The sequence below is a fragment of the Columba livia genome, chromosome 2 (genome assembly GCF_036013475.1).
Source record: "Columba livia isolate bColLiv1 breed racing homer chromosome 2, bColLiv1.pat.W.v2, whole genome shotgun sequence".
In the NCBI taxonomy this organism is placed as follows: domain Eukaryota; kingdom Metazoa; phylum Chordata; class Aves; order Columbiformes; family Columbidae; genus Columba; species Columba livia.
This window is the reverse complement of record NC_088603.1, coordinates 94227519-94240157: the sequence shown is the minus strand read 5'-3', so window position 1 is coordinate 94240157 and position 12639 is coordinate 94227519. Positions and strand designations below refer to the sequence as shown.

The window sequence follows — 12639 nt, the reverse complement described above, 5'->3', positions numbered from 1 at the left end:
CAGCTAATTGAATAGGAGAAAAAAAGGAAAAACAACAGTCAACATTCATGTGGTAGTGTGCTTTGAGTTATGTGCCTTTTGAGAGAAATTAATATATGCTTCATCCTTTCCCACTGTCTCTAATTTCGTTATCATAAGATTCAAGCTACAACAAACTGAAACAAAGGTGGATATAAAGTCATTTAAGAACGAGAAATACAATTTTATTTGGCAAGGTTACATGATACAAAGTAAGCTGTGGTTAATTAGCTAGAATGTAAAAAGCATGGATGTTTCTTGAGTTGACTATAGTCAAATTTAAATGTTTTGACAATGATTTTTGCATGCAAAGACCTGCATTCAAATGATTTTAGAATCGTATATAAGGGGTGGCAATCTTTTTGAAAACGTTTCTATATGGCTTATGTGTTTTGGAGTAATCTCAGTTTTATTTTCACAGCCTACAGTATTTTTGACCTCCATTATAAGTAATTTAAAAACAGTCGCATAACATTTTTTATGTCACTTGCTTGACTTTCATTTTCAGGTCTAATTTAGGTTTACTTGCAATGAATTTGAGCTCTCAAGTCACTTAAGCCATTACTGTAGCAGAAATACTCTGCCTTTAGGGTGTACTTGTATTTCTACATTAGCACAATTGTGTTTCATACCTGTGCAATGAAATTCCCGGTGTCAAACTCAAACAAGAGAAATGGAAATGAAATACTCTTTTTGCTCCCTCTTTCTGCATGGGAGAATTTTGCTGGTGTGGCTGTATTGATTTGTTATCATATACCTGACCAATGTAGTAGCTATGGCAGTAGAATTAGGTAAATACGGAATTAAACATTTGGGCAAACTATATTGAACATAACTTTTCATGAAATCAGAGTTATGGTGTGCAATTAACAGCTTAATGGACCTTTACCTCCTCTAGCAGCTCATTTTAAATGAGACAGATTGCTTGGCAATGTTTAATAAAAAGTTTGATTACATACAGTGTGTAAAATGAGAACTTGAAAATTAAGCATATTCAGAAGTAATTTCTCTCAAGCATACGTGGGTCGCTAGAAAAAGAGAGTGTGTGTGAACTTGTTAACTTAGAATGTAATTACTGAGGTGCAGAGCATATTGTAAGTCATTTAAAATTTGTGAAAGGCAGCTCTGTGGGAAGGTTCAATCAAAGCAAAATATAAATGTTGCTAAACTTGTTTTTACAACCACAGTGAAAGAAATTGCCCTGGTGATTTATCCTGCGTAGCATACAGATCAGTGACACTTTCTAGAAGGAAAAGAAAAAATCAGCAAAGTACTATCTGGTGAACAGAGGCCAGCAGACTTATCTTTCATTCATTCTGACGTGGCAAAGCATTTAGGCAGCTTTTAAGGGAGCAGTGAGATGAGTTGTGACATAAATCATGCTCTACCAGCTTTGGTCATGTTGCTGCTACTCTGTCCCATGGCCTCCTTCCATGCTTCTTCCAGAGATCCAGCCTCGGTACTGGAGCCAGCAGAGCAGGGTCATTGTACATCCAGATGCTGGATGTGGTGCTGAAGCAGCAGAGACACGCACATCTGCTCAGGGCCAGCTCTGGCTAAGATGATGGGGAGATGTTGGCAGGCAGCAGGAGAGGCAAATGGAAATGGTCCAAACTACTACTACCAGACTCGCAGCAGCTCATCATAACGTCTGTAGCATGCGGCATTCCCAAGGTACCTGCTAGGCTGGTGTCCTGTCTCCGAAAGTGGGAAAGTTTGAGGTACTAGAGAGAGTTGAGAGAAGGGCAATGAAGCTGATGAGAGACCTGGAGCACAAGTCTGATGAGGAGCAGCTGAGGGAACTGGGGCTGTTTAGCCTGGAGAAAAGGAGGCTGAGGGGAGACCTGATTGCTGTCTACAACTACCTGAAAGGAGGTTGTAGCATGGAGGGTGTTGGTCTCTTCTCCCAAGCAGCAAGTGATAGGACAAGAGGAAATGGCCTCAAGTTGTACCAGGGGAGGTTTAGACTGGATATTAGGAAAAAATTCTTCCCTGAAAGGGTTGTCAGGCATTGGGACAGGCTGCCCAGGGAAGTGGTGGAGTCACCATCCCTGGTCGTGTTTAAAAGTAATTTAAACGATTAGTGCTAGAGTTAGGTTATGATAGGACTCGATGATCCTGAGGGTCTCTTCCAACTGAAATGATTCTATGATTCTAAAGATGGGAGGTGCTCCCCTGGAACATGCCCTTCTGTCAGTGCTCAGAGTGAATGCTCAAATTTCTGGAGATTTGCACTGACTTATGGATCTGGGGCTGGAAAGTCCAGGATCCTGGATATCACTTGGTAGAAAACAGTTTTCAGAAGGTTTTACGTCTGGGCACATACTTCTCGCCTGTCTTGTACATTATTCCCACTGTTAATGGCGTCAGGGGAGTTGTGGTAGATGGTTTTTGACTGTATGTAACTTTTATGCTTTTGGCCTAGTACAACTGTGTTGCTCAGGAAAAGGTACTGGTACATTATAAGGAAGAAAATTGGAATCTTAAATTCTTCCTCGCAAATTGTGATTATTACTGTGTTATGCAACATTTTAGGGTCTGATAGACCTATTAGAAAATTAATAAACATTCCTCCAGTGCATTGGTAGTCACACTGCCACTGACCTTTCTAAACCTAGAGTGTTTATAGTTTGGTAAGCACAATCTGTTATATGCTAAAGGTATTATATTTGATAATTTATGTAGGTAATTTTAAATGGAGACTCTCAGCATGGTACTAGGTGCTTTGCAGAAAAATTAAAAACATAAATTACGTAAGCTACCTGCAGTGGGTACAGTAAACTAGTGCTGCTTATGAAAAATGACCACATAGCTGAGTTACCTGAAATAAAACTGGTGACAGAAAGGGAGGCAAGTCAGGAGAGAATAACTACTAGCCAGATGAAAAATTAAACAGTGGATCTCTGTACTCTGTTCTAGGTCTCAGCAGCAGTTTGTACCAGGCCGAAATGATTAATGAACTGGAAATAGTGTTCTAGTAAATGATGTATTTTCTAGATTTCTTGAATACATGTTTCTTTTCCTTCACCAGTCTGCTCAAGGTATTTGCTCACAGGTTTGTCTGCTGATTTAATAGCAGCACAAAGGTATTATTACATTTTCCTTCTGCTACTGTGGGCAGCTGATATGGCTACAGTGAAGAACATTGCAAGGCAGAGCAGCATTGAAAACAGAGCCCTATTTTTGTGCTCTGTTATACCTGTGTAGTCCTTGTCATGTAGCTAGAAAGCTACTAGTATGAAGGGAAAGAAAAAAAAAAAGATCTGTGGATGGTAGGCTACTGAGGGAGAAATCTTTGGTCTTAACATATGCAATTTGTCTATTTCTGTGGAGTAGATTGAGATGAGAGGCCCTTAAATAATCTTGAAACCCCAAAGGGCTCTTATCCTATTATGCAGCTGCCATGATTTTATTTTTATTGTTTACATTTTTCTTCGCTCCCCTAGCCCACCCTTTAAACCTAAGTTTTAGAAGAAATTCTGGTTGAGAAGTATCTCAGCCATTTTCACAGACTTTTGCTGCTAAGCTCCAGATTTTAGGACTTTTTCACATTATTTTGTCTCCTCTAACTTCATTACATGGAATAAGACTGATCTCATATTATTATTGCCCTGGGAAGAGTTGTACTTTAAGAAGAAAAGACATACTGACATTCATCACCATTTTCTGTGATCTTAAATGTTTTCCTCCTTGTTTTCTATCTAAAATGTTGTTTTCTCACTGCATTGGTTTTACCTGAATGTTCCAACTCCTTAGCCCCTCTTCAGTGCTTTCACTGTCAGCTGCATCACTTTGAGACATATTTCCCATTTGAAAACAACTATATGAGCTCGTTTATGTCCTGATATTGCCTGTGTAAAATAGATCTTCAAATCAACCCCACTGCTTCTGAAAAGCTGCTGGAAAAGCAACAGCCCTTTGCTTCTAGCTGGGTGTCTGCCTTGAAAAGATTTGAAAGAGATGCTGTGGACATCAGAATTCTATAATGGCAGCAGACTTCTAAAAATTACTCTGCATTGAATAAACTGCAAAGCAAATAATAACAACACAAACCCAGACCCCAGAACAGAATTTGAGATTCCTGCATCTCTGCCTCTGTGGGACTCTGGTCCTGTGTCTAGGGCTGTATCCTCTGTGCAAAGAGATTTGGCTCTGTTTTGTTGGCAAGAGGAAGACTCCTTGCACTGACTGTGAAATTAAAACTGTGAGGTTGTGGGTGTTAAAGCCCACAGCTGTGACTTCTGTGCCCAAGAGGAACCTGACACGGTAGCTGGAAATACTGGGAGCCTTACAGTATCTTCCTTCTCATTTTTGAAAGCTTTTGGCTTGACACTGCTAGTGAAGAGTGCAGTAGGATGTTAGTAGGCTCGAATGGTCATTTTGCTCAGCTGCCTGGTACCCATGTATGGCTTGTCTCCTGGCAGATGACATGCTTCACAGCAGCAGCCTGCCCACCTCTTTTCCCACTGGAGGTATTTGAGTCTATTTCGACTGCAACTGATAAACCAAACATCTGGTTTTCCCTGTACCAGAGGTCCCTGAGAGCTATCAATCACACTGATTTCAAATTTGACAGCATCTTCATGAGGAACCTCAGGTAGAGATGCTACGGGAGATTGTGTCATGGCATAGCTAGTCCACATCTGCCCCGAGAGACTAAAATTATCACTGGCGTTTGACTCTCTGTTCCTCTGGGAGATTTTGCTATTACAATTTGCTTATAACAACAAGGCAGAGAAGGTTGCACCAACAACATAGAGCTGAGGTTGGATAATCAGAGAGAAGAGAATGCACGATGCAGAAAAATATAAAGTAGGTCCTGTGTTCATGTCTAGTAGATGACCCAAAAATATTTTCCTAAGCAGTCTTTTCTGCCTGAAGTTTGAAACTTCATTTTTTTTTCCTTGAGGATGCCACTAACTGTTGGTCAGGAGACTTGGTCCCTGAAATAATGCTTTTGTCCAATTAATATTGGTTATGTGGGAAATAAGTGCAAAGTGGAGGAAGAAGATAGTTGCACATCTTTTCTTTCTCTCTCACCTAGATTGTGTGATACTGGAATTTACACGAGCTTCTTGGTCTCAGTCTTGCAGACAAGGGAGTTAAAGCTCAGGCTCCCGCATCATAAACACTGTGGTTCATTTTTTTAATGGGGTTTTAGCTATTCTGGGATTTCCTTTTGCCTCTCCTAGTGTGTCTGGGTTTATCCTGTGTGAATCATGGAAAACAAAATCGCAAACACTTGTGGGTTGAAGAAACTCTGTTCTCCCCAAACGCTTTCCTGTTTAGCATCTGCTTTTGTATAAAACCTGGAACCAATTACCTGTGAAGTTTTCTTACTTGGGTAACTGCAAAGAATCACGATGTGAGCTGGAAGACACACGTCTTTGCAGCTGTTGCAATGTCAGAGTTAGTCTGTTTCTGCCTAAGTTGCTGGAATTGGTTTGCTGCCAAGCACAGGAAGATGCGCACTGTTGTTCTGGTAAAATATTATAGCCCCCAAATGTACCTGATATGAAAAGATGTTTTTAATAGTGGATACATAAATTGATGTGGTGTCTGGGTTTTTATCCAGTGAGAATTGATCCAGACTTGTCTTCCTTCAGTCACTGATTTTGAATTTAATTATCTATATGTAAGCATCTCAGATTGATCGTACAATATAAATGCCGTGCAGCTTTGAGCACAAATGATCAGGTAGTTACAATTGGTGTGCCTAGATTATTTAATAATAGGCTGCAAGTCTGTGTATGTAAACTATGACGGATCCTCATTCTTGATGAGACAAGTTCACTTTAGTTTTTATCGTCTATTCTTTATGTGCAAAACTAGAGAGACTGTACTGCTGTAAGTGGCCTCCAACTTCTTTTGATAACTCATCTGTTCAGTTGTCAGACACTGTTTCTTTATGTACCCACTGTAGCTTGGACATGCTCTAAGAGGCAGGGTGGGATATTTCATTTAATGTTTGCACTAAAATCTGTGCAGGTGTTAGCAATGGATTGTCTTCCAAACTGCATGGGGATGTGTTGCTGGTACCAAATATATACTAATATCCTTTTCTTGTGGTCTCCTTATCTTTCGTAAGCTACATGAACCAAGAAGGGGTTTCCTTTTGCAGGAGAGATGAAGCATAAGAGATTTTATAAATCATAATAATTAACAATCCTATATAAATGAAAATGTCTTGTTATCACCATAACCAAGAAACAAAGTAACACCACATGACAAATGAATGAACAACTATAAGCATTATCTGAAAATACTTTCATTTCTTTTTTCCTGTGCAATATTTGAGTTGATTTGAAAAAGGACAAAGACAGGGAATATTTAGCCTTGTGGAGTGGTGCTGGAGTGTCTGGTCAGTAATACCTGGAAATTTGCTACCATCTGAAGCATGCTGAAGTCACTTACTTTTGGAAGGTTTTCTGGAAGCCACAGAGAGTGGTTGGAGAATCCCCAGTTTTCAAGGAGGATTTTAAAGAGTAACAGGAAAACAATTCCATCAAAAGCAGGGATATGCTTCTTTCTTCTGCTTACAGAGTTCAAAGATAATGGATTGGAGGAATCCTCTAGATTTTCTCAAAGCTGTTGCTAATTCATTAGTGAATCTCATACAGTTTTGGTGTTGTTAGGGTTCATGCTTCCGTGACTGAAACTATTTTAAAATCACTATTGCCAAAATCTCTGCCTTGCTGTACTCATAATTAAATTAACATATGGTAGAGGAGGGACAGTCTTTGATTCAAATAAGCTTAGTGTTTCCTTAATACCCAAGGTAGACAGTGACAGAAGAAGGGAGAACCTGTTTTTTTCCCATATTTTGCAGGCATGAAACTGTGGTGTGGAAAAGAAGAACGACTTGCTCAGGATCACTCGAGAAACTGATGTACAAAGTAGATCCACAGATCTATAAGTCTCAGTAGCTGAATCTCCAGGCAGTGTCTTTTATTGTACAGAGTGTGCATATGCACAAAAGTAATTTTCCTTAACCAAAGAAGTAGTCAGTATACAATATTACCTGCATTACTTCCCTCTCCCCACCTTTGTTGAATTTTTGGTATACAGTTCTTATTGCTGGGGACGCCTTCCAGCAAAAAAGAGAGAGATGGGATCTGCCTCACGCCCTCTTCCACATAGTTCCTGGGCAGGTACCATCCTCCCCATCCCAGCCCATCAATGTTTCCTCTGAGTTGCTTAAACCTGCCCATACCATCTCCTGGGCTGCAGCAGTAGCAGAAATCTGTTGGTTTTGGCACTGCCCTCCTAAAGACAGCTGGGTTGTGTCTTTCTCTGCTTTTTAGATACCCCTGCTTTTTATGTATATGTGTGTGTGTATGTGTATGTATGTCTATATATAGATACGCAGATATACATAGGAATTGCCAGGGAACTCATACAGCGTTGTTACGTATTTTATGCTTCTAATCAGTAATAATTTCAGGTGATTTTCTTACCAAATAGTTGTGCTAAGTAACTGAAATGCTTAAATCACTCTGTATTCATATCACTTAAAAATATAAAATGCTACAATGAAAACTTGTAACCTTCAGGCCATGTCCTCCTGAGGGAGAAAGAATTGCTGGGCAAGTAAAGCCTCATTCTGCTTGTTGGTGTAACCAAACGTCCTCGCCCAGGTTTCGCTTTTCCCCCTAAATCTTGAAAGATTTAAAAACTGAAAAGAAACAGTGTTTGGATCATTTCAATTTATTTGACTTGGACCATTCTTGTTGTCTTAAAAGTGAACCAGAAGATGATAATTTTTCATTCATGAAAGTCAAAGCATTCCCCACAGCCTTGCCAGACAGGACTTGACCCTGCAGAGAGCTATGGCTGGATGGAAATAAATAAACCTGTGAACTTCCCTACTGCTGTTGTGCACAGAGCTAGCAGCAAACCAACCCATTATTTGTTGATTTTTGTGCGTCTTCATAAGTTCTCAGTGTACAAGTATGTGCTTACCTACCATCACCTACCTGAAACGTGAAAGAAATTAATATAAAACCTTTCGCTTGTTTTCCCATCAGAACATTAAAAAATCAAATTCATTTGATACAATTAAATGATGGCAGGATCATGGAGATTGAATTACTCTTTGTCAAATGCTGATGTTGGGCTATTATTTGTGTGTGTGTGTGTGTGTGTGTGAGACAATCTGATATAATCAGACATAAACTGCTAAAAAACCTGTTAATTAAACTGAACACATCATTTTGGCACTATTTGTGTATAAGCTGGCTAGTTCAGTTAGCTAATTTTAACTATCTCAAGTTGAGACTGGTTTTTAAGGTAGGTAGAAGAAATCACTTTTTAGAGGTGACTAGTGTGGATTTAGAAGTTATAGTTAGATGGAGTGAATCAATTCCCAGAATCTAATAAAGATTATTTATTCTATGTATTTCTGATGGTGTAATTGTATTTGTTGAAGAAAATACACATTTTATGAAATGCCTAGTCCAGAATGTGGTAACTTTTTAATTATGCAGAGCTTCACTGCAAAAGAAGGATGATGGGAAGAAAGATGATGATAAGAAAGGAAATTTGTGGGTTTTTTCCAATGACAGGCAGAAGCGATTGAACAAAGATTGATAGTGGCAGCTGTTATTACTACTCTAATTCTAAAAGTGGCAGAAACAGTCTTATTAGCATGTTGCAGAAACTTGAGTGGAGCAGTGACTTCTGTGAAACAGTCTGCACCTGAGAAAAGCAGGAAAATGTCGTGGAGTCTTCAGTGAGAAACCACCTGTGTTTGTGGGAAGCTGTCACCCCAAGCACCAGTACTGCCAGTTGAGGATCAAAAACAGTCATTGCAGTCAAGGAAAACTGTAAGAAGTTGGTAGGTTTAGGGTCATTGTTTTTTCTCGAGGAAGGAGTGCTGTTCTTTGTCACCATATTTTTTTTTTATTCCAACTCTGGAGCAGTAAGTTTCCCATGATAAGTATAAACAGCTCTGGTATGGGTTATATCAACAACTACGGTACATGTGACTGGAGACAATATGTAGTGCCTACTCTGTCCTTCACAAATGAAAAGATTTGCACATTATTTAATTTGAAGTCCAACCTTAAAAAAGGAAGAGTTTTTTTTTGCAAAAAGCATAGGTATGACAAGAAAGATGTAAAACTTGAGTTTTGTTCCACTTCACAAACCTACATAAAGCTTACTTTCGCAGAGGCTGTGAAATAAGAGATTAATAAAAGACAATATAACTCTCAGTGCAGAGCTGATGTTTTAAGTAGCTAGTTAGGAATATATGACTTTACCATCCATCTCTCTGCTGAATGTGTGAAAATGAGAAGAACTCTTATTTACAGAAGCCTGTGCATTGTTTTCGTCAGTGCTGCAGCCCCTTTAGGGTAGAACAGGTGGTGATCGCAGCATATCTGTGCGTTTCACAGCCTGTTCTTTTGCTTCGTCTGAATTTACAACTTTTTGGAACAGCTCAAAATCACTGGAGAAATAAAACTATTTATTGAGTGCATATTATGAAAAACTTGTAAGACAATCAGATATATAGTGATTTTTATACGCTGTTCAGTATAGCTGTGAAGCTTTCCACATGTTAGAGTTGTGGAGAGAGTTTAGGATACATTAAAATGTTCTTCCCTTAGGGAGAGAATATGCTAGAGAGTTTTTAATGATGGTGTGAGATGAGGCTAAGGACTGTTGTTTTGCAGTTACCAAGAGCTGTGCAAACCATGAAATGGTAAAACGTCTGCCCCAGCTCTCAACAGTGTAAGCTGGACTTTAGTGTTCAAAATTAAACCAAGAGTTCTGCCTTCTCACTTCTTAGTTTCACAAATGCCTTCCTCCCTTCAACTTGGGCAAGCAGGTGTGAGAAAGAGGAAAGATAACCTCACCTGTACTGGGGCTTCCAACATGGATTTTAGGGCTGCAACTCAGCCAGTGTCGATAAAACAGGGAAGGCTTCAGGTGAATCTTTCATTTGTACAGGACAGTTGTTCTATCAGAAGCAAATAAATTGATATATGTAATTAATATTTTGGGTTTTTTCCCTGTGTTTGGGTCTATTTTAAAAGGAGAGAGTAAATTTTATGTTCTCAGAAGTCTGGGAAGGATATTTATTTATAGAGGGAACATATTTGTCACCTAAGAACACTTATTAAAGAAAAATATTTAGGGAAGTGGGTGTGAAGGAGCCCCAGCTGCAGTGGCGAAATGCAGAGCAGGAAATTTTGGAAGGAACTACACCCTTGTCCAGTGTTCTTCCTAATTATCATTAGGCATGTTTGTGCATGTAAATACAAGCCTCCCTTGTGTATACTTCGCTGTTCACGCTCAGAGTTAAACTCAACCATGGGACAGCTACTAATGTGCCAGATGCATCATTAGTACATTTAATACATCATAAAACATGGTAATGCTGGAATGTACTTCAGTGAATAAGTACTGGAGAGGGAGGGGAATATGTTGCCTATAATCTTATTAGCCTGTCTGAGGTGTTCTGATGGTAAAATGTGGTAGTTGCAGAGTGGAGTCCAGCAATATTGATGGTGATCCACAAGCTAGACTGCTCAAAATTCAGGTTTAAGGTGTGTCTGAAGTCAAGACACAAACCAGAAATGTGATACCATTGGTAATATACTCAACACAGCAGTGCAAATGAAATTCAGCGTATTTTAATTCAGCAAGTGTACACTTCACTGAGTTGCTGAAATTCAATTCTGTTAGGTTAAAATCTTAAAACCTGAATAAACATCATGTTGCATGGTTAAAATGCTGTCTTGTTATATTCTTAAGTGAGTTTTCCATATTGAAGCAGCTTTGCTTTTTGTAGCTTGCTGTGTCAAACTCTTTAATACTCTGTTTCTTGAGATTATGTTACATTGTCCCTTAAATGTTGCACAAGATACTCCATTGATTATTATTGTTATTGATAATATATCTTAAAACTATGCAGTTTGTAGTTCTCCATGTCTGTAACCTCAAAATATCCCAGGTATTTAAAATCTTCTGTGAGATGTTGATTAGCAAGGTTACATTAGAATTTAGAGAGCTATTTGTAGATTGCAAAAAATTAGAATTCAAAAATTAGAATTGCAAAAATTAGAATTCTTCCTAATACGCCAAATTATGTGATGCTGGGTGTCTGTTTCAGCTTCTTGGAGCCTGTTTCTCCCTGTGTAAAATGTGAAGATACTATCTTGCTGAGTTACAGAGGTGTTCTGAGGCTTAATACGAGGATACTTTTCACCATTTTAAGGTATTTGAGTGGAAAATAATATTGGAACAAAGTATTTTAGAAAAACTAAACAAACCAACAAAACAAACCAAACAAACAAAACCAAACAAAAATAGCCAAACAAACAAAACCAGATTTAATTTTGGAACTATGTCCAGCCAAACTTTATCATGATCAATATTACATAAGGAATGTGTCTTTCATCTTTGGACAGTTCAACACCAAGTTTACAGACTGACATTTTCTTATTCTTATTCTTATTCTTATTCTTATTCTTATTCTTATTCTTATTCTTATTCTTATTCTTATTCTTATTCTTATTCTTATTCTTATTCTTATTCTTATTCTTATTCTTATTCTTATTCTTATTCTTATTCTTAGTATTTCCTGTTTCTACAAGCAGCACATACTACTTTGACGGTTTGCTGTGAAATAAATGCTGCTAAAATCCTGTAAGGTCTATGCACAAGTGCAGTTAACAAGACCTAGGGCCTTGTCAGTACTCAAAATTGCACTCTCCATCATTTGACAGTGTGCTATATCATCCCAAAGCATCATGCACACAGTTGGGGTTTCAGCTCTGTTTGTATTGATGTTTCTATTGTTTGTTCTTCTGAAATCCGGGGGAAAGGAGTGTTCACAACCAGGAATGCTTTCGCCATCATGATAACCCTTCTGCAATCTATTCTGAAGCATAGAGGTGATGAATGAGGCATCCAGGAGGCTCATTGAAACAAACCATAATTTCCTGAATTCCCAGCCAGTGTTTTAACTCTCAAACCTCGCTCTGCTCACTTTCTCCTTTAAGATAGCAAGCATTAGAAAAGCATGTACAGGCTTTACTTTGTTTTAATTCAACCTTTTAAATAGCTATATTTAAAGCTGTGTGCCTTTGAGTATGGACAAGATATGCAAAGTAAAAAAAAAGAGACGGGGATATGTGGCCACTCTCTTGTATATGTATAATTGCATTGGCTTTAAGGAGTTTGCTGGTTTATAGCGATGCTGACTGGGAGGATCAATCTTGTTACTTGTGCCACTGAAATGCATTACATCTTTTTAATAGCTGCTAAGACAGGAAAAAAAGATCAGTCTGGAATAGCTCTTTTTTTGTACTATTTGTTCTTTTTTTTCCTGTTATGTAGGACAGAAGGGTACACAGACAGTGTGTATGAAAACCTAGGGTTATGACCAGCGATACAAGTTAATAATTGACAGCCACACTGGCAAGTATCAATGGGTTCTTTGTTAGCTAATTTCCATTGTCTCTGTGACCTGGTCACTTTGGTCCTGGCAATGAGATGAGGTCAGGGCTTTGTCAACGTGACCTCTTGTACCTTGATTTCAGTTACTTACTCAACTGTCTGGATAAAAGACTTTCTCCTTCCATGTTCTTTCCCTTCAAAGGGTTAAGTGAG

At 38.6% G+C, this 12639-nt stretch overlaps 1 protein-coding gene across 1 annotated transcript in view; it reads left to right on the top strand.

The window, feature by feature from the left end:
- Positions 1–12639, top strand: part of MOCOS (molybdenum cofactor sulfurase) — a 234720-nt gene that overhangs the window by 40870 nt on the left and 181211 nt on the right. The gene's annotated exons all lie outside the window — the stretch shown is intronic.